The sequence below is a fragment of the Coregonus lavaretus genome (assembly GCF_964263955.1).
Source record: "Coregonus lavaretus genome assembly, chromosome: 5".
In the NCBI taxonomy this organism is placed as follows: domain Eukaryota; kingdom Metazoa; phylum Chordata; class Actinopteri; order Salmoniformes; family Salmonidae; genus Coregonus; species Coregonus lavaretus.
In genome coordinates this window covers 75,331,753-75,353,865 of record NC_139992.1, presented here as the reverse complement: position 1 = coordinate 75,353,865, position 22,113 = coordinate 75,331,753, and positions in this window count along the sequence as shown.

The window sequence follows — 22,113 nt, the reverse complement described above, 5'->3', positions numbered from 1 at the left end:
TTCGACAAAATGTTTTATCCCTCGCTCATGATCACCAGTGGTCCGGACATCTGGGAGTCACCAAGACTTATGATCGTGTTTTGCGACATTTCTTTTGGCCTGGCTTAAAACAAGATGTGGCTCGGTTCTGTCGGACTTGCCACACCTGTCAAGTAGTTGGGAAACCGAACCAGGTTATTTCCCCCGCGCCTCTTTGTCCCATACCGGCCATAGGTGAACCCTTCGAACATGTGATGGTTGATTGTGTTGGACCATTACCAAAAACAAAATCTGGTAACCAGTTTATGTTAACAATTATGTGTGTGGCCACCAGGTACCCAGAGGCCATTCCTCTGCGAAGGATTACTGCTCCGGTGGTGAGTAAAGCGTTGATCAAATTCTTCTCAACTTTTGGGTTACCTAAGGTGATACAAACTGATCAGGGTACGAATTTCCTTTCTACACTGTTCAAACAAGTGTTAAAATCCTTGTCAGTTACACACCGTGTGTCAAGCGCATATCACCCAGAGTCTCAGGGTGCGCTTGAACGTTGGCATCAGACCCTGAAGTCTATGCTCCGTAAATATTGTTTGGAATCTGAGAAAGATTGGGATGAGGGAGTTCCTCTAGTTTTGTTTGCTGTCCGTGAGACAGTACAGGAATCCCTAGGGTTCAGCCCAGCTGAACTGGTGTTTGGACACACCATGAGAGGACCTATGAAAGTCCTTAAGGATCAGTTTTTGTCACAAGAGTTGTGTGTGAAAGAAAATGTGTTGGACTACGTTAGTCGCTTTCGTGAGCGCCTACATGCTGCCTGTGCTCTAGCAAAGGAAGCGCTGTCTTCCTCACAGAAACGGATGAAACGACACTATGACACACAGGCTGTTTCTCGTTCACTGCAGCCAGGTGACCGAGTTCTTGTATTGTTGCCTGTGCCAGGAGCGTCATTGTCAGCACGTTTCTCTGGTCCTTATGTCATTGAAAAGAAACTAAGTGAAACTGACTACGTGATACAGACTCCTGATAGAAAACGTCAATCTCGTGTGTGCCACGTTAACATGTTGAAGACATACCACACCAGACCCGTCACTCAGGTAGACAGTCCAGAGAAACTGGCCGAGTCGGCTGTCTCTATTGCTGCTACGGCTGTAGTGGGAGGTCATGTTAATGATGTGGACGGAGATGGTTTGGAGTTGCGCAATACTCAGCAGCAGTGTGCTAGATTGCCCAATTCAGAGATGCTGCTGTCTCTCCCGTCAAGCCTGATTCATTTAACGGACAGACAGTCAGATGATATTGTGAGGCTATTACACAGCTTTCCATGTCTTTTTAATGATGTTCCTACATGTACAAATGTGTTAGAACATGACATTAATGTTGGAAACGCTGCACCTATCAAGCAACATCCTTATCGTGTCAACGTCGCTAAGAGAAAGATAATGAGAGGTGAGGTCGGTTATTTGCTGGAGAATAACCTGGCTATGCCAAGTTCAAGTCCTTGGAGTTCTCCGTGCATTCTGGTTCCTAAACCTGATGGGACATCCAGATTATGTACGGACTATCGGAAGGTCAATGCTGTCACAGTGCCCGACTCGTTCCCGTTACCCAGACTGGATGACTGTATTGATACTGTTGGTGCTGCTACTTATGTAACCAAACTAGATCTTCTAAAAGGTTACTGGCAGGTGCCGTTAACCCCACGTGCCTCCGACATCTCTGCCTTTGTGACCCCAGATCACTTCCTACAATATGCTGTCATGGCATTTGGGATGCGGAACGCACCAGCCACTTTCCAACGCCTGGTTAACACAGTATTGGCTGGAGTTCCTAATTGTAGTGCTTACCTTGATGATCTGGTCATTTATTCAACTGAGTGGTCTGATCATGTTAAAACTCTAAGGGTAGTGTGTGAACGTCTAGCAACCGCTTCTCTAACCCTGAACTTAGCAAAGTGCGAGTTTGGGAAGGCCACTGTTACTTATCTTGGTAAACAGGTCGGCCATGGTCAGGTGCGCCCTGTAGATGCCAAGGTCTCAGCTATAAACGCATTTCCCGCACCTACCACCAGAAGAGAGCTACGCCGTTTTTTAGGGATGGTTGGCTACTACCGTAGTTTCTGTAAAAATTTCTCTGCGGTAGTTGCTCCATTAACGGATTTGCTCAGTCCGGCGAGAAAATTTGTATGGTCTGAAGATTGTTGTACTGCTTTCAACACTGCTAAAGCACTCTTGTGTAGTACTCCTGTTCTTGCTGCGCCAGATTTTGAACGGCCGTTTAAACTGGAGGTAGATGCAAGTGCCAGAGGTGCTGGTGCTGTTCTACTGCAGCAAGACCAGAGTGGAGTGGACCATCCTGTCTGTTATTTTTCACGGAAATTTAACAAATGTCAGACAAACTATTCCACCATTGAACAAGAAGCTCTAGCTTTGTTGTTAGCTCTGCAGTACTTTGAAGTTTATGTTGGTTCCAGTGCATTACCAGTGATAGTGTATACTGACCATAACCCCTTAGTTTTTCTCCACCGGATGTACAACCAGAACCAACGCCTTATGCGTTGGGCACTTGTCGTGCAAAATTATAATTTGGAGATCCGCCACAAAAAGGGGTTGGATAATGTGTTGGCAGATGCTTTGTCTCGTGTGTAATGATCTAGGTTTTTTTTTGTTATCCCGATAGGATGATTTGTGAATTTGGGTGTTGTGATAGTACGTGTGTCGCAAACCATTGTGGTTTGCTCTTTTAAGGGTGGGAGTGTTACGGATACAGGTATCCTGTGTTTTTGTGTGTTTCTCTCCTTCTGCCCTAATCACAGGTGTCCTGTATGTTCCTGATTGGTGGTCGTTGAGGTGTCTGCTGATTGGACCAATCAGTGAACATTCCTGTGCATTGCACCACCTGTTACTCGTTTGTTCAATCACACAGCCCATTGTATAAAAACCAGTCTTGTGTTTGTTGAGAGAGAGAGAGAATATTTCCGTTTGTGAGTATGGACACGGTGGTGTCCTGTTTTTGGTTACTCACTAAGTTGCTGTTTATTATGATTGGTAAATTCTGTTAGACTACTGTTTTGTTATGTGAGTGCGGATACTGTGGTGTCCTGTGTATTGTGTACTACTTAATTGCTGATTACCCTGTTTGGTAGCTTTGTGTGTTTCTGGGAAAAGGGGAGTTAAGCTAGTTGCCCTTGGGCGTACATTACCCGTAGGAAGAAATCTGTCTAAAAACACTAGTTAGACCTGAGCGGACCACCCACTGTACTTTTGTATGACTAGCAGTAGCCTAGCGGTTCTTCAGGCAGGCTAGATCAGTTTAGGGGGTTTTACACTATTGTTTCATTTCTTGGGTCCTGCTCAGCCCTTTTTCCCAAACCCTTACCGTGTGTTCTGAAATAAACCATTTGTGTTTGACGGTAGTTCATGGTTGTTGTGTCACATTTGTTCTCACTGCTCCATGCCACACTCCTAATTTGCATAATTTATGTTACGGGTCTCATGTCCATCCACCCTAGACGTTTAGAGCCACGGGGTTCGTAACAACGGCTAACAGCTCCCTGTCCCCAACATCATAGTTGCGCTCCGCCGAGCTGAGCTTCTTCGAGTAGAAAGCACAGGGGCGGAGTTTAGGTGGCGCGCCGGACCGTTGTGACAGGACTGCCCCAATACCGGTCTCGGACACGTCTACCTCAACCTGGAATGGTAAAGAGGGATCCGGATGCGCCAGCACCGGAGCCGAGGTGAACAGGTTCTTAAGTTTGACAAATGCCCTGTCCGCCTCAGCCGACCACCGCAAACGAACCGGACCCCCCTTTAGCAGGGACGTAATGGGAGCTGCAACCTGTCCAAAACCCCGAAAAAACCTCCGGTAGTAATTAGCAAAACCCAAGAACTGCTGCACCTCTTTTACAGTGGTTGGAGTTTGCCAATTACGCACGGCCGATACCCGGTCTACCTCTATCTCCACACCAGACGCGGACAACCGATAACCCAAAAAGGAGACGGACTCCTGGAAGAACAGGCATTTCTCTGCCTTGACATACAAGTCATGCTCCAACAGTCTTCTCAACACTCGGCGCACCTGGGCTACATGCTCGGCTCGAGTAGCAGAGTACACTAGGATGTCGTCGATGTAAACTACTACCCCCTGCCCATGCATGTCCCGGAAAATCTCGTCAACAAAGGATTGGAAGACTGACGGAGCATTCATTAACCCGTATGGCATGACGAGATACTCGTAATGACCCGAGGTGGTGCTAAATGCTGTCTTCCATTCATCCCCCTCCCTAATGCGCACCAGATTGTACGCGCTCCTGAGATCCAACTTTGTGAAGAACCGCGCTCCGCGTAATGATTCCGTCATCGTCGCAATCAGTGGAAGTGGGTAGCTGTATTTAACTGTGATCTGATTGAGACTACGATAATCAATACACGGGCGCAATCCCCCGTCCTTCTTCTTCACAAAGAAGAAACTCGAGGAGACTGGGGAAGTAGAGGACCGTATGTATCCCTGTGCCAAGGACTCGGCTATGTATGTCTCCATAGCCGCTGTCTCCTCTTGAGACAGGGGATACACATGACTCCGTGGAAGAGCCGCTCCTGTTTGGAGATTTATCGCACAGTCCCCCTGTCTATGAGGAGGTAGCCGTGTTGCCCTCGATTTGCTAAACACGAGTGCTAAATCCTCATACTCGGGGGGAATGCGCAGTGCGGGCACTTGGTTCGGACTCTCTACCGAGGTCGCCCCTACGGAAACACCTAGACATCTCCCTACACACTGAGCAGACCACTCCATAAGAGCCCTCTGTTGCCACGCTATGGTAGGATCATGGGTGCTTAACCAGGGAAGGCCCAACACCACGGGGTACGCAGGAGAGTCAATCAGATAAAACTGAATGATCTCCTCATGACCCCCCTGCGTCGTCATCGTCAGTGGTGCTGTGACCTCCCTGATCAGGCCCGACCCCAACGGCCGGCTGTCTAATGCGTGGACAGGAAATGGATCGTCTACCGGCCGAAGGGGAATCCCTAACCTACTACAAAATGCCCGATCAATAAAGTTCCCAGCTGCGCCTGAATCTACTAGCGCCTTATGCTGGGAATGAGGTGCCACCTGTGGAAACCTCATAGGAATACTCATGTGACCAACAGAGAGCTCTGGGTGAGTGGGGCGCCTACTCACCTGAAATGACTCCCCAGTGCGTGGCCTGTTGTCACCTCTCCCAGGAGACCCTCCCCAGCACCTGGCCGCAGTGTGTCCTCCACGACCGCAGGTGGTGCAGGGGATGGCCCCCCTCGGGTTCCCTCTCCTCCTCTCTCTAGCGCCAGCACCCCCTAGCTCCATGGGAATCGGCTCGGGGGTGCTGGAGGGTGGACTGGACGACCCCCACTCGGGACGTCCGCGGGTAGCCAGCAGGGTATCCAGACGGATGGAAATGTCCACCAACTGGTCAAACGACAGGTTGGTGTCCCTGCAGGCCAGCTCCCGACGAACGTCCTCTCGTAGACTACACCGGTACTGGTCGATGAGGGCCCTCTCATTCCACACCGCATCCGCCGCTAGTGTCCGGAACTCCAGTGCGAACTCCTGTGCGCTCCTCTTCCCCTGTCGGAGGTGGAATAGACGCTCTCCCGCCGCTTTCCCCTCAGGGGGATGATCGAAGACAGCCCTGAAGCGGCGGGAGAACTCCGCGTAGGTGATGGTTGCGGCGTCTATTCCCCTCCATTCGGCGTTGGCCCACTCCAACGCCTTGCCGGAGAGACAGGAGATGAGGGCGGAGACGCTCTCGTATCCCGAGGGCGCCGGGTGTATGGTGGCAAGGTAAAGTTCTACCTGCAGGAGGAATCCCTGACACCCGGCTGCAGAACCGTCATATGCCCTCGGGAGTGAGAGCCGAATGCCACTGGGTTCCGGTGCTGAGAGAGGAGGACTGGCCGTTGGTGATGCGATGTTGTAAGGGTCCTTGGCCACCTCAGGGTTCACCAATCGGCGCAGAGTGTTGGACACCTCGTCCATGGCGGTCCCGAGTTGCCGGATCATGGCGTCCTGGAAGTTGATCCGGTCCAGCAGGGATTCGGGTGCCGCCGCTGTTCCTGCTGACTCCATAAAGGTGTGTTGTTCTGTCACTATTCCGTCGTGGATGTGGTGGAGGAGTCAAGCGCAGGAAACAGAGGTTTAGTCCAACAAGACTTTTAATAGTCTCAATAACACGAGAACAAAACCCCGACCTCGAAAACACGAAGTGGCGAGGGAAAATTACGCACACGCGTAAAACACTAAACATGAAAAAATGACACGGAAAACAAACACGTATCATAGACACAGTGGCAACAGAATAACAACACACAAATACCCTAGATCACAACAAGAAACTTATAAGACACGTAATCAACTCCCAAACAGACACAGGTGTGACAGACAGACAAAAGCAATCAAACACAGAAACATAGAGCGGTGGCAGCTAGTACTCCGGGGACGGCGAACGCCGAAGCCTGCCCGAACCAGGAGGAGGAGCAGCCTCGGCCGAAACCGTGACAACAGTGACATGACAGGGTGGACCCTGGGCATGACAGGGTGGACACGTTGTGAAATGTCATTGAATGGCCTCATAAATGCAAGGAACAATGCAAGAAAATGATGTAAAAAATGCCTTTTCCCATGTAGGGGGAAATTACAAGTTGAACAGACTGTTTTTGATCCACTCTACCTGCATGCAGCCACTGAATAAAGATGCCCAAAATGAGACATTAATGTGGCCTTCTAGCGTTAAACTCTGTACATCATTCTGCACAGTGAAAGTCAAACATTCAACTGTAGAACAAGAAGAAAAACGTTTTTTAAGTGGAGAACAGTTGATTTGAAAAAACAGAATATTACAGAAAGATCACTTGGACGCATCTCCAAACAGTCTCTCCCTTTCTGCAGAGACATGGCTCAGTTCTGCAGTTGCTGTTCCACATACTTCCATGCAGACACTTCAATCTGTACAGAGCGCTTGTACAGAGCCTGTGGTTCTGGTATTAGGCAAAGTACCTGCCAGTCATGGTACCAACAGATGTCGTCCCGAAGACTTGGCCATTTGAACTTGTTTATGCCATGGCGTTGCATACACTTAACTTTCACACTGTGCCCTTCTGCATCCATGATGATACCTGGGTATGCTTCATTGTCATAATTAACGACGCACCACTCTCCAATGTGCTTTACCTCAATCATTTCTGGTCTCCTAGGATTATCTGGTGTCTTTCCACATGCTGGGGACTTGTCAGATGAAACAGGAACATTAGCTAGAGTGACCTCTTGAAGGTTAAAGCAGGGGCAGTCCAAAACACCTTCCTCCCTTTTACACAGACATGAAATGTCTCTGTATTTCATTTGGCCGGGTGTCAGACTGATAGCTTGGTGGATTCTCATAGTGCCTTTTATGGCAGCTATTGCAGGTACCTCAGGCTTTGATTCTGACTGTAGCAAAGCACTGGCCCTGTTTCTGGCTCTGGCTTGCCTTTTTGCCTCCATTCTTACTATGTATAGCATGTACTGTTATAAAATGTGTGTAATAGCTGTTGTAATATGTGTAACATTATCAGTATGTGGCCTACACTATGCACATGTCCTTCCTGTCATGAACCATGTCTACCCTGTCATGGAAGGCTTGCTGACAGGGTGGACAATGACAGGGTGGACATTTTTGGCTAATGTTAGCATTTAATGAGCACATGGTGGACCTTCACTTAGCAACATACTACAGTTAGCAAGCTGACTGTGTACTGTTTTACAAATATATTTCAAAGTTCTGATAGGTTTTTCTATCAATTGATATTTCACTATGACAGAGTGGACATGTTAAGCTTGACAACATCCAACTACACACATAATATGATGAAAATTATGAAACATAAGTGTAAATACTTGCAACTAGACACTGCTTCAGCCTTCATTGAAGAAAGACAAAATGCTCGTAGTGATGTCACTGAAAACATCAGTGGGTTTCTTAAAAGGGCAGTTACCCCATAATGACAGGGTGGACAGCAATTTCAGGGACACATGCAAAATGTTCAATATGATTATGAAAATACAATATACATGATCAAAATTACTTGTTTTATCAAATAACTTATTGTGGACAGTAAAACCATGTAAAAAAATTTTGGATTTAGTATCATTTAACCACTTATTACACACACTGTAGTTAGCAGAGCAGTGTGTGGGACATGCCAAAATCACGTACATCCAATGAAAAAAATTTAATAAAATGAAGGAAACACTTTTTTAGAGACTTATCATTCTACTGATATGTGTGCAAATGTTTGGCCACTTATAATAAGACCTCAGACTTTCATTATTCTGCTACATTTTCATGATGACTGAGTGAGTCTGATGAGGACACCAAAGGCACCTCATAGTGATATTGACTCATGTATTCCTTAAAGAGGTAGGGTTTCAAGTGTCTCCAGAAGGTGGTCAGTGACTCCGCTGTCCTGGCGTCGTGGGGGAGCTTGTTCCACCATTGGGGTGCCAGAGCAGCGAATAGCTTTGACTGGGCTGAGCGGGAACTGTGCTTCCGTAGAGGTAGGGGAGCTAGCAGGCCAGAGGTGGATGAACGTAGTGCCCTCGTTTGGGTGTAGGGTCTGATCAGAGCCTGAAGGTAAGGAGGTGCCGTTCCCCTCACAGCTCCGTAGGCAAGCACCATGGTCTTGTAGAAGATGCGAGCCTCAACTGGAAGCCAGTGGAGTGTGCGGAGGAGCGGGGTGACATGAGAGAACTTGGGAAGGTTGAACACCAGACGGGCTGCAGCGTTCTGGATGAGTTGTAGGGGTTTAATGGCACAGGCAGGGAGCCCAGCCAACAGCGAGTTGCAGTAATCCAGACGGGCGATGACAAGTGCCTCGATTAGGACCTGTGCCGCTTTCTGTGTAAAGTAGGGTCGTACTCTGCGAATGTTGTAGAGCATGAACCTGCAGGATCGGGTCACCGCTTTGATGGTAGCGGAGAACGACAGGGTGTTGTCCAGGGTCACGCCAAGGTTCTTTGCACTCTGGGAGGAGGACACAATGGAGTTGTCAACCATGATGGCGAGATCATGGAGCGGGCAGTCCTTCCCCGGGAGGAAGAGCAGCTCCGTCTTGCTGAGGTTCAGCTTGAGGTGGTGATCCGACATCCACACTGATATGTCTGCCAGACATGCAGAGATGTCGGGAGATTTTGGAGGCCAGGTCATCTGATGCAGTACTCCATCACTCTCCTTCTTGGTCAAATAGCCCTTACACAGCCTGGAGGTGTGTTGGATCATTGTCCTGTTGAAGAACAAATGATAGTCCCACTAAGCCCAAACCAGATGGGATGGCGTATCGCTGCAGAATGCTGTGGTAGCCATGCTGGTTAAGTGTGCCTTGAATTCTAAATAAATCACAGACAGTGTCACCAGCAAAGCACCCCCACACCATAACACCTCCTCCTCCATGCTTTACGGTAGGAAATACACATGCAGAGATCATCAGTTCACCCACACCGTGTCTCACAATGACACGGCGGTTGGAACCAAAAATCTCCAATTTGGACTCCAGACCAAAGGACAAATTCAAATCAAATCAAATCAAATTGTATTTGCCACATGCGCCGAATCCAACAGGTTTAGACATTACAGTGAAATATTTACTTACAAGCCCTTAACCAACAATGCATATTTTTAAAGAATAAAAGCAAATAACTAAAGAGCAGCAGTAAAATAACAGTAGGGAGGCTGTATACAGGGGGGTACTGGTGCAGAGTGAATGTGCGGGGGCACCGGCTAGTCGAGGTAATTGAGGTAATATGTGGGTAGAGTTAAAGTGACTATGCATAAATAATAAACAGAGTAGCAGCAGCATAAAAGAGGGGGATGGGGTGGGGGTGGGGGGGCAGTGCAAATAGTCCGGGTAGCCATGATGATCTATTCAGGAGTCTTATGGCTTGGGGGTAGAAGCTGTTGAGAAGCCTTTTGGACCTAGAGTTGGCGCTCCAGTACCGCTTGCCATGCGGTAGCAGAGAGAACAGTCTATGACTAGGGTGGCTGGAGTCTTTGACAATTTTGAGGGCCTTCCTCTGACACCGCCTGGTATAGATAGAGGTCCTGGATGGCAGGAAGCTCAGTGATGTACTGGGCCGTACGAACTACCCTCTGTTGTGCCTTGCGGTCGGAGGCCGAGCAGTTGCCATACCAGGCGGTGATGCAACCAGTCAGGATGCTCTCGATGGTGCAGCTGTAGAACTTTTTGAGGATCTGAGGACCCATGCCAAATCTTTTCAGTCTCCTGAGGGGGAATAGGCTTTGTCGTGCCCTCTTCACGACTGTCTTGGTGTGTTTGGACCATGATAGTTCGTTGGTGATGTGGACACCAAGGAACTTGAAGCTCTCAACCTGTTCCACTACAGCCACGTCGATGACAATGGGGGCGTGCTCAGTCTCTTTTTTTTCCTGTAGTCCACAATCCACCGGTCTAATGTCCATTGCTCGTGTTTTTTGCCCAAGCAGGTCTCTTCTTATTATTGGTGTCCTAGTAGTGTTTTCTGTGCAGCAATTCAACCATGAAGGCCTGATTCTCACAGTCCCCTCTGAAAGGTTGATGTTGAGATGTGTCTGTTACTTGAACTCTGTGAAGCATTTATTTGGGCTGCAATTTCTGAGGCTGGTAACTCTAATGAACTTATCCTCTGCAGCAGAGCTAACTCTGGGTCTTCCATTCCTGTGACGGTCCTCATGAGAGCCAGTTTCATCATAGCGCTTGATGGTTTTCACGACTGCACTTGAAGAAACTTTCAAAGTTCTTGAAATTGTCCGTATTGACTGACCTTCATGTCTTAAAGTAATGATGGACTGTCGTTTCTCTTTGCTTATTTGAGCTGTTCTTGCCATAATATGGACTTGGCCTTTTTCCAAGTGGGGCTATCTTCTGTATACCTCCCCTACCTTGTCACAACACAACTGATTTGCTCAAATGCATTAAGAAGGAAATAAATTCCACAAATTAACTTTTAAGAAGGAACACCTGTTAATTGAAATGCATTCCAGATGACTGCCTCATGAAGCTGGTTGAGAGAATGCCAAGAGCGTGCAAAACTGTCATCAAGGCAAAGGGTGGCTATTTGAAGAACCTCAAATATAAAATATATTTTTATTTGTTTAACACTTTTTTGGTTACTACATGATTCCATATGTGTTATTTCATAGTGTTGATGTCTTCACTATTATTTTACAATGTAAAAATTTTAAAAAATAAAGAAAAACCCTTGAATGAGTAGGTGTGTCCAAACTTTTGATTGGTAGTGTATATAAATATATAGTGAGGGAAAAAAGTTTTTGATCCCCTGCTGATTTTGTACGTTTGCCCACTGACAAAGACATGATCAGTCTATCATTTTAATGGTAGGTTTATTTGAACAGTGAGAGACAGAATAACAACAAAAAATCCAGAAAAACGCTTGTCAAAAATGTTATAAATTTATTTGCATTTTAATGATGGAAATAAGTATTTGACCCCTCTGCAAAACATGACTTAGTACTTGGTGGCAATCACAGAGGTCAGATGTTTCTTGTAGTTAGCCACCAGGTTTGCACACATCTCAGGAGGGATTTTGTTCCACTCCTCTTTGTAGATCTTCTCCAAGTCATTAAGGTTTCGAGGCTGACGTTTGGCAACTCGAACCTTCAGCTCCCTCCACAGATTTTCTATGGGATTAAGGTCTGGAGACTGGCTAGGCCACTCCAGGACCTTAATGTGCTTATTTTTGAGCCAATCCTTTGTTGCCTTGGCCATGTGTTTTGGGTCATTGTCATGCTGGAATACCCATCCACGACCCATTTTCAATGCCCTGGCTGAGGGAAGGAGGTTCTCACCCAAGATTAGATGGTACATGGCCCCGTCCATCGTCCCTTTGATGCGGTGAAGTTGTCCTGTCCCCTTAGCAGAAAAACACCCCCAAAGCATAATGTTTCCACCTCCAGGTTTGACGGTGGGGATGGTGTTCTTGGGGTCATAGGCAGCATTCCTCCTCCTCCAAACACGGCGAGTTGAGTTGATGCCAAAGAGCTCGATTTTGGTCTCATCTGACCACATCACTTTCACCCAGTTCTCCTCTGAATCATTCAGATGTTCATTGGCAAACTTCAGACGGGCCTGTATATGTGCTTTCTTGAGCAGGGGGACCTTGCGGGCGCTGCAGGTCCTTCACGGCGTAGTGTGTTACCAATTGTTTTCTTGGTGACTATGGTCCCAGCTGCCTTGAGATCATTGACAAGATCCTCCCGTGTAGTTCTGGGATGATTCCTCACCGTTCTCATGATCATTGCAACTCCACGTGGTGAGATATTGCATGGAGCCCCAGGCCGAGGGAGATTGACAGTTATTTTGTGTTTCTTCCATTTGCGAATAATCGCACCAACTGTTGTCACCTTCTCACCAAGCTGCTTGGCGATGGTCTTGTAGCCCATTCCAGCCTTGTGTAGGTCTACAATCGTGTCCCTGACATCCTTGGACAGCTCTTTGGTCTTGGCCATGGTGGAGAGTTTGGAATCTGATTGATTGATTGCTTCTGTGGACAGGTGTCTTTTATAGCTCCCTTTAAGAGTGTGCTCCTAATCTCAGCTCGTTACCTGTATAAAATACACCTGGGAGCCAGAAATCTTTCTGATTGAGAGGGGGTCAAATACTTATTTCCCTCATTAAAATGCAAATCAATTTATATCATTTTTGACATGTGTTTTTCTGGATTTTTTTGTTGTTATTCTGTCTCTCACTGTTCAAATAAACCTACCATTAAAATTATAGACTGATAATTTCTTTGTCAGTGGGCAAATGTACAAAATCAGCAGGGGATCAAATACTTTTTTCCCTCACTGTATACCTAAAGGGGTCCTAAAATTCAAAATCAAATAGCTAAATGATCAATGGTATGACCATCTTAAAACAATTCCATATGTTAGCTTAGTAGACCTTTCCCTCCTCTATTCAATACTGGCCATGTAATTCTGACAAAGTAAATAAACATTCTTAGAATAGCCTAATTGACAAGTAACTCCCATGCTGTCAAGATCTTCCCTGAACACTGAATAATTTAACCTTACAAATAGATACAAATCTTAGTTAGCTACCTCGCACACCTTAGCCCTTTTGATCCCTGGTTCATTGAATGAGGGAATTATTTTATAAAGATATTTGGTTGCATTTGGTTGTAATTGTATTGTTGCAGGGTGGCCAACCCACCTCCTGGAGAGTCCAGGAGAGCTACTGGGTGTGCAGGCTTTCGCTCCAGCCGTGCTCGACCACACCACATTGTAAAAAAAAATAAACTGCTCAACAGGACCTTGATAAGCTGACTCTGGTGTGTCTGAGCAGGGTTGGATAAAAAGCCTGCACGCTCAGTAGCTCTCCAAATGGAGGGTTGACGGACCACATGTGTTTTATACAGTAGCCTATCAGTGCAGTATTTTACTTTGTGGCGGGTTAAGTGCATTGCTCAAGGCCACAACGGCAGGAGATATAATACATGGGATCAGAGACAAGCAGCCTTCCATCAATACCAGTTACATTAATGAAGGTTATTTTGTGAAGTGGTTCCTTGCATCATACAACACAATTTCCATTCACCTTTTTGGCCCATGGTGTTACAAACCTGTAAGTGACTTGCGCTTTCAGACAAGTAAAAATCAGTCCTACTTGGCAAAAAAAGTTAATGTCAAGCCCTAGCTAAAAACCATTAACTGACATGAGCTAGTTGATCTGGACATTTCTTACAAGTTATAAATAAAATAAAATAAAATGTTATTTGTCACATGCGCTGAGTACAACTGGTGTAGACCTTACAGTGAAATGCTTACTTACAAGCCCTTAACCAACAATGCAGTTTTAAGAAAAATAAGTGTTAAGAAAGTATTTACTAAAATAAACTGAAGAAAAAACTAGATAAGTAAAAAAAAAAAAAAAAAGGAGAAAAATAGGAAAATAATTAAAGAGCAACAATTTAATAACAGTAGTGTCACGGATTCAGCCGAGGCTGCTCCTCCTCCTTGCTCGGGCAGGCTTCGGCGTTCGTCGTCCCCAGAGTACTAGCTGCTACCGATCTATGTTTCGGTGTTTGTCTAGACTGGTCTGTATTGTTTACACCTGTGTCCCATTAGTGTTGATTGTATTCCCTTTAAAAACCCCTGTCTCTCATTTGTTTGTTGTGTGTGATTGTTTTCCGTTAGGTCGGCAGTGCTGGTTGTATGCGATTATTGTTCCTCCCTGTTTGGAGTTTTGTTTTGTACTTTCTTTACTGTTTTGAGTAAAGTACGTTCTGCCAGTAGTTCGGTGTCCTGCGCTTGACTTCGTTTCCCGCATACACGTCACCCTGACAAGTAGTGAGGCTATATACAGGGGGTACCGGTACAAAGTCAATATGCGGGGGCACAGGTTAGTCGAGGTAATTGAGGTAATATGTAGATGTAGGTAGGGATAAAGTGACTATGCATAGATAATACACAGAGAGTAGCAGCAGCATAAAAAAGGGGGGTGGGTGGGGAGGACAATGCAAATAGTCCAGGTAGCCATTTGATTGTAAGTTGAAAACACAATGTTAAAAGCATTGTGTATTTGTATTTATTATAGATTCCCATTAGCCCTTCCTGGGGTCCTGCAAAATTAAGGCAGTTATACATATATTTTAAAAACATTACAATGCATTTCAAAACAGATTTCACAACACATTAAGTGCGTGCCCTCGGGCCACTACTGTACTACTACATATCTACAACACAAAAGCCATGTGTACATGTGTGTATAGTGTGTATGTAATCATGTGTGTATGCATGTGTCTGTTCCTGTGTGCGTGTCTCTTCACAGTCCCTGCTGTTCCATAAGGTGTATTTGTATCTGTTTTTTAAATCTGATTTTACTGCTTGAATTAGTTACTTGATGTGGAATAGAGTTCCATGTAGCCATGGCTCTATGTAGTACTGTGCACCTCCCATAGTCTGTTCTGGACTTGGGGAATGTGAAGAGACCTCTGGTGGCATGTCTTGTGGGGTATGCATGGGTGTCCGAGCTGTGTGCTAGTAGTTTAAACAGACAGCTTGGTGCATTCAACAAGTCAATACCTCTCACAAATACAAGTATTGATGAAGTCAATCTCTCCTCTACTTTGAGTCAGGAGAGATTGACATGGATATTATTAATGTTAGCTCTCTGTGTACATTTAAGTGCCAGCCGTGCTGCCCTGTTCTGGGCCAATTGTAATTTTCCTAAGTCACTCTGTGGCACCTGACCACACGACTGGACAGTAGTTCAGGGGCGACAAAACTAGGGCCTGTAGGACATCCGTTGTTAAGAAGGCAGAGCACCGCTTTATTATTGACAGACCTCTCCCCAGTTTAGATAATGTTGCATCAATATGCTTTGATCATGACAGTTTGCAATCCAGGGTTACTTCAAGCAGTTTAGTCTCCTCAACTTGCTCAATTTCCACATGATTCATTACAAGATTTAGTTGAGGTTTAGGGTTTAGTGAATGATTTGTCCTAAATACAATGCTTTTATTTTTTGAAATATTTAGGACAAAGTTATTTCTTGCCACCCTTTCTGAAGCTGACTGCATCTCTTTGTTAAGTGTTGCAGTGATTTCACTTGCTGTGGTAGCTGATGTGTATAGTGTTGAGTCATCACACAGGCTTTACTCAGAGCCAGTGGCATGTCATTAATAAAGATTGAAAAAGTAAGGGACCTATATAGCAGGGGATGTAAAGCCATAACACATACATTTTTCCAGCAGCAGATTATGATCGGTCATGTCAAAAGCTGCACTGAAGTCTAACAAAAGCATGCTGAAAATCTGTTGTTAATTTGTTCACTGTGAAATAGCATTGTATCTGGTCAAACACCATTTTTTCCACAAGTTTACTAAGGGTTGGTAACAGGCTTATTGGTCGTCTGTTTGAGCCAGTAAAGGGTGCTTTGCTATTCTTGGGTAGCGGAATTACTTTTGCTTCCCTCCAGGCCTGAGGGCATACACTTTCCTATAGACTTAGATTGAAGAGATGGCAAATAGGAGTGGCAATGTCGTCCACTATCATCCTCAGTAAATTTCCATCCAAGTTTGCCTTTTTGCCCAAAATGTAATTTTAGGTGCTCCAAAGCTTTTCATTATCATAGTAGTTTCTTCTGCTTTTTGTTCAGTTTACTCACATGATTTCTCAATTTACAGTACGTTTGCCAATCAGCTGTGCAGCCAGACTTATTTGCCATTCCTTTTGCCTCATCCCTCTCAACAAAACACATTTTAAATTCCTCATCAATCCACATGGATTTCACCGTTTATACAGTCATTTTCTTAATGGGTGCATGCTTATTAGTAACTGGAATGAGCAATTTCATAAACATGTCAAGTGCAGCGTCGGGTTGCTCCTCATTACACACCACAGACCAGCAAATATTATTTACATCTTCAACATAGCAATTACTACAAAACGTATTGTATGACCTCTTATACACTATATTAGGCCCAGCCTTTGGAACTTTGGTTTTCCTATACAGTGCTGCTTGAAAATATGTGAACCCTACAGGGCTGGTCATTATTTTGCTATAAAATATTAAAATAAACATATAAAATCCTTATCTAAACCCCAATTCGTAATAACGACATTCCAAGTAAATGACAGAAACAAAAAAATATTATATATTTTCACTGTTTATTTAACAAAAGTGGTGTGCAAAAATATGCGAACCTCTTTAGTCAATAGCTTGTGGCACCTCCAATAGCAGCGATAACTTGGACTAAACATCTCCTATAGCCAGTAATCAGTCTCTGACATCTGTTTTGAGGGATTTTTGCCCACTCCTCCTTACAGAACTCAACCAATTGAGTGAAGTTTGAGGGGTGTCTGGCATGAACTTCCCGCTTCAGGTCTTGCCACAGCATCTCGATTGGATTTAGGTCAGGACTTTGACTTGGCCAATCCAAAACACAAATCTTCTTTCTCCTGAGCCATTCTTTGGTAGATTTGATCAATGCTTTGGGTCGTTGTCTTGTTGGAAGACCCATTTTCGGCCCAGCTTTAGCTCCTTGACTGATGGCCTGACGTTCTGTTCAAAAAGCCCCAGATCTTGGCATTCCCACCACCATGCTTGAATGTTGGGATAAGGTTATTTTGGTGGTAGGCAGTGTTGGGTTTTCGCCAAACATAGCGGTGTTGATTATGACCAAAAAGGTGAATTTTGGACTCATCGGTCCAGAGAATGGACTTCCAGAAACCTTCAGTGTTGTCCAGGTGGTCTCTGGCAAAGTTAAGATGGGCAGTTTGGGGTTTTTTTGACAGCAAAGGCTTCTTTATAGCAACCCTCCCATGAATGGCATTTTGATTCAGTGTTCTTCTTATTGTTTAAGCATAGGAGGTCTTCAAATCTCTAGATGTTATGTTTGGGTTGGCTTTTACCTGATTTATTATTGTTCTTGTGGCTCTTGGGGATATTTTGGAAGAACGTCCACTTCTAGGTCGAGTTGCTGTCATGTTAAATGCTCTCCATTTGTAAATTATTTGCCTCACAGTGGACTCAAAATCTTTTTGAGATTATTTTATAGCCTTCCCTAGACTGATGTGCTCTCATTATCCTCGTCCTGATGTCCTCTGAGATCTCCTTTCCTCTCGGCATGGTGTGCTTTACATTCACCTAGATGGGTAACACCAAACTGACCAGGTTTCTTAACTCTATTTATCAGAGTCCCCCCCAAACTCTTTCCTAACGATCTCTCCTTTGATTGGTTCATTTGGTAGCTAATTATTTACCCACCTGATTCTACTTACCTACTTAATATAACCAATGCAACTTGGGGTTCACTTATTTTTGCACCTGCACTAATTCTTTTTTAATTTTGTTTTTCTACTACACACATGATTTCCTCTACACCAACATATGGTATTGGTAAATATAAACCTGTTACGTCAGATCAAAAAGACTGGTTCTGATTAAATGAAGATTTCATAGTAAAAACTGGAGAAAAAAACTGTATAATTGCACAAGGGGTTCACATACTTTCAAGCAGCACTGTATATGGTTACTATATTATGATCACTACATCCAATGGATTTGGATACTGCTTTCTGCAGCATTACTAAAGATGTGATCAATACATGTGGATGATTTAATTCCTGTGCTGTTTGTAAATACCCTGGTAGGTTGACTGATAACCTGAACCAGGTTGCAGGCACAGGTTAGTTTGAAGCTTTTTCTTGAGTGGGCAGCTTGATGAAAGCAAGTCAATATTTAGGTCATCAAGAAAATATACCTCTCTGTTGATATCACATACACATATTATCCAGATACTGACTGTGTGACTGTGTGTGTATGAGTATTCCTAACCTTGCCAACAGACAAAAGGAACTGTGAATGGATCAGTGATTCACCAATCAGGGCCTCGATGGGCTTAGCAACAGTAACAAGGCGTGATGTGTAATTAAACTTATTTTGGGGAGAATGTTTCTGTGAGACCATCAGGCGACATCCTGACAAAAGATAGACAGGAATGTTCTTGCAACATTCTCATGAAACGTGTCTAGAACATTAATTATTCTATTCCGAGAACATGGCAACCATGTTCTATGTATGTTTGGTGGGACGTTGATGGAATATTCTCCTAACCCTCAGAAAACTGGACACATGAATGTTCTTACAACGTCCCTAAAGACGGGTCTGGAATATTAATGTTGTATATTCTGAGAACACTGTAACCACATTCTAGATAAGTTCTGTTTGACATTAAGGGAATGTTCTCCTAACTTTAATACCGAAACACCTAAAAAGGTTTACAGAAGGTTTTTGCTAACATAGATAAAAAGTTCCCCTAACTAACGGAAAACTGGACACTCAAACATTATGGGTAACATTACAAAAACATTCTCTCTCCCTAGAATTGTTAGCTGAGTATAATCCAGTGGTGTCTCACTCTCACTTGCTCTCTCACTCACTCACTCACTCACTCACTCACTCACTCACTCACTCACCCCCTCACGGAATGTCTATCATCTCCCGCTCTAAAAATTCTCCAGAATTACATTTAAATATGCTCTATGTGAAGGTATCTCTACATATTGACAAAGAGAAGAGCGAAATCACCCTTACTCCCCAACCTTCTCCGTCTCTCTCATTTAAGTGAATTGCTTACAGTTTTTCTCAATCGCATACAAGCAATTTTGGGATCTGAGTAAGGCAGCTCCAAAATGCAGGTGTTTCAGCCTAGCTCAGTGCTTTCTATGGTGGTGGTGGGGCAGCCAGCGGAAAATACAGAGCGTAGGGGTTGGGGAGCCAATCACGGCGCAATTCTCTAGTTGCGCTGTGATTGGCTCAGTGTTCTGTCACTCATGGGGACACTACGTCACTGCAAAATCTATGGGGAGAGCTCGAAAATTCAAGCCCCTTGGGTGCTGCCATAGAGTTACATTAGAAGTGCCCATCCAAGAACGCTCAAGGTCATTGGCCACAGATAAAATGATGTCAAATCACAGTAGCCTTGATTGGACTTCATCATGTCAACATCATACTTTCAAAATCTTAGCTAGCAAGCTAGCACTCATCATCATGAATCAAGTCTAACAATCTACTGGCAAATCCTTTTCAATTCTTGTCATATGAAGATAAATAATGAAGAGAAATCATAGATAAAACGTATCGGTGCTCATCGGCCATTGGACATAAACATTACACAACAAGTTGGAAATCGCAAATTCAACAATGAGTGGTTTAGAAGGAATCAGTGGCTAACTGCAAGCATTGCAAAGCAATCACTAGCCTGCTATTCAGTGGAGTGGGTGTGTGGTCCCAAGTCTGGGTTTAAGGGTCTCTTTTCCAAGCTTAAAAGGATAAACATTCAACATTGGCCATGCTGTCAATCCAGCATGACTTCTGCCGCGGTCAAAACAACTGGAAACTCGGAACTGGGAAATATGATTTCAGTGAGTTTAAGACAACTCGGAACTCGGAAAAAAACGAGCTCCGACTGGGAAAATACGTTTTGAACGGTCATCCAACTTGGAAATGCAAGTCGGGAACTCTGGCTTCATTCTAGAGCTCCGACCTGAAGATCACTAACGTCATGATTCGACCTTGTTCCCAGTTGTCTTGAAAGCACTATAAATCCAGAGAATGCCAGACTTTGATGACAAAGTTTGAAGACAAAATTTGCCCACGAAAGACCGCCGCACCACCTTCCTGTTCAAGTGAGCACAGCACAACAAGGTGAGTCCAAAAATGTATTGTATGCTGCTGCATAAATTATGTATATGCCAGGGAGATATGTATACTGTAGCTAAGAATGAAACCACATTTGTTTAAACAAATCAGCCATATCAGCTATGTTTTTTTTAAAGGCATTAAATGAGGCTGAATGAACAGTTTCGCTGCCAGGCAAGGCTACGCTGATAGCCAGGTGTAGCAGTGGTAAGGTGTAGCGACTGCTTTTGGGACTCTGCTGTTGGGACAGCTTTATGTATGCCCTAACAGTTTGTGGGCACCGTTTGTCACCGTTATAGTGCAATTAATGTATTGTTTAGTGTTGTGCTGTGTAGTGTAGTGGCTTTGCTGGCATGTATATTTAAAAAAATGGGGAGTTCCCCCACCATATTTACATGCTAAAATTGCCACTGTATTTGACACACATGACTACATTGTGTATGTTTAATTACATTTACATTTACATTTTAGTCATTTAGCAGACGCTCTTATCCAGAGCGACTTACAGGAGCAATTAGGGTTAAGTGCCTTGCTCAAGGGCACATTAACGTCATTTAGCAGACGCTCTTAGCCAGAGCGACTCACAAATTGGTGCGTTCACCCTATAGCCAGTGGGATAACCACTTTACAATTGGGGGGGGGGGGGGGGGGGGGGGGGTAGAAGGATTCCTTTATCCTATCCCAGGTATTCCTTAAAGAGGTGGGGTTTCAAATGTCTCCGGAAGGTGGTGAGTGACTCCGCTGTCCTGGCGTCGTGAGGGAGCTTGTTCCACCATTGGGGTGCCAGAGCAGCGAACAGTTTTGACTGGGCTGAGCAGGAACTATGCTTCCGCAGAGGAAGGGGAGCCAGCAGGCCAGAGGTGGATGAGCGCAATGCCCTCGTTTGGGTGTAGGGACTGATCAGAGCCTGAAGGTACAGAGGTGCCGTTCCCCTCACTGCTCCATAGGCAAGCACCATGGTCTTGTAGCGGATGCGAGCTTCAACTGGAAGCCAGTGGAGTGTGCAGAGGAGGGGGGTGACGTGAGAGAACTTGGGAAGGTTGAACACCAGACGGGCTGCGGCATTCTGGATGAGTTGTAGGGGTTTAATGGCACAGGCAGGGAGGCCAGCCAACAGCGAGTTGCAGTAGTCCAGACGGGAGATGACAAGTGCCTGGATTAGGACCTGTGCCGCTTCCTGTGTAAGGCAGGGTCGTACTCTCCGAATGTTGTAGAGCATGAACCTGCAGGAGCGGGTCACCGCCTTGATGTTGGCGGAGAACGACAGGGTGTTGTCCAGGGTCACGCCTAGGCTCTTCGCACTCTGGGAGGAGGACACAGCGGAGTTGTCAACCGTGATGGCGAGATCATGGAACGGGCAGTCCTTCCCCGGGAGGAAGAGCAGCTCCGTCTTGCCAGGGTTCAGCTTGAGGTGGTGATCCGTCATCCATACTGATATGTCTGCCAGACATGCAGAGATGCGATTCGCCACCTGGTTATCAGAAGGGGGAAAGGAGAAGATTAGTTGTGTATCGTCAGCGTAGCAATGATAGGAGAGACCATGTGAGGATATGACAGAGCCAAGTGACTTGGTGTATAGGGAGAAAAGGAGAGGGCCTAGAACTGAGCCTTGGGGGACACCAGTGGTGAGAGCACGTGGTGCGGAGACAGCTTCTCGCCACGCCACTTGGTAGGAGCGACCGGTCAGGTAGGACGCAATCCAGGAGTGAGCCGCGCCGGAGATGCCCAGCTCGGAGAGGGTGGAGAGGAGGATCTGATGGTTCACAGTATCAAAGGCAGCAGACAGGTCTAGAAGGACAAGAGCAGAGGAGAGAGAGTTAGCTTTAGCAGTGCGGAGAGTCTCCGTGACACAGAGAAGAGCAGTCTCAGTTGAATGACCAGTCCTGAAACCTGATTGGTTTGGATCAAG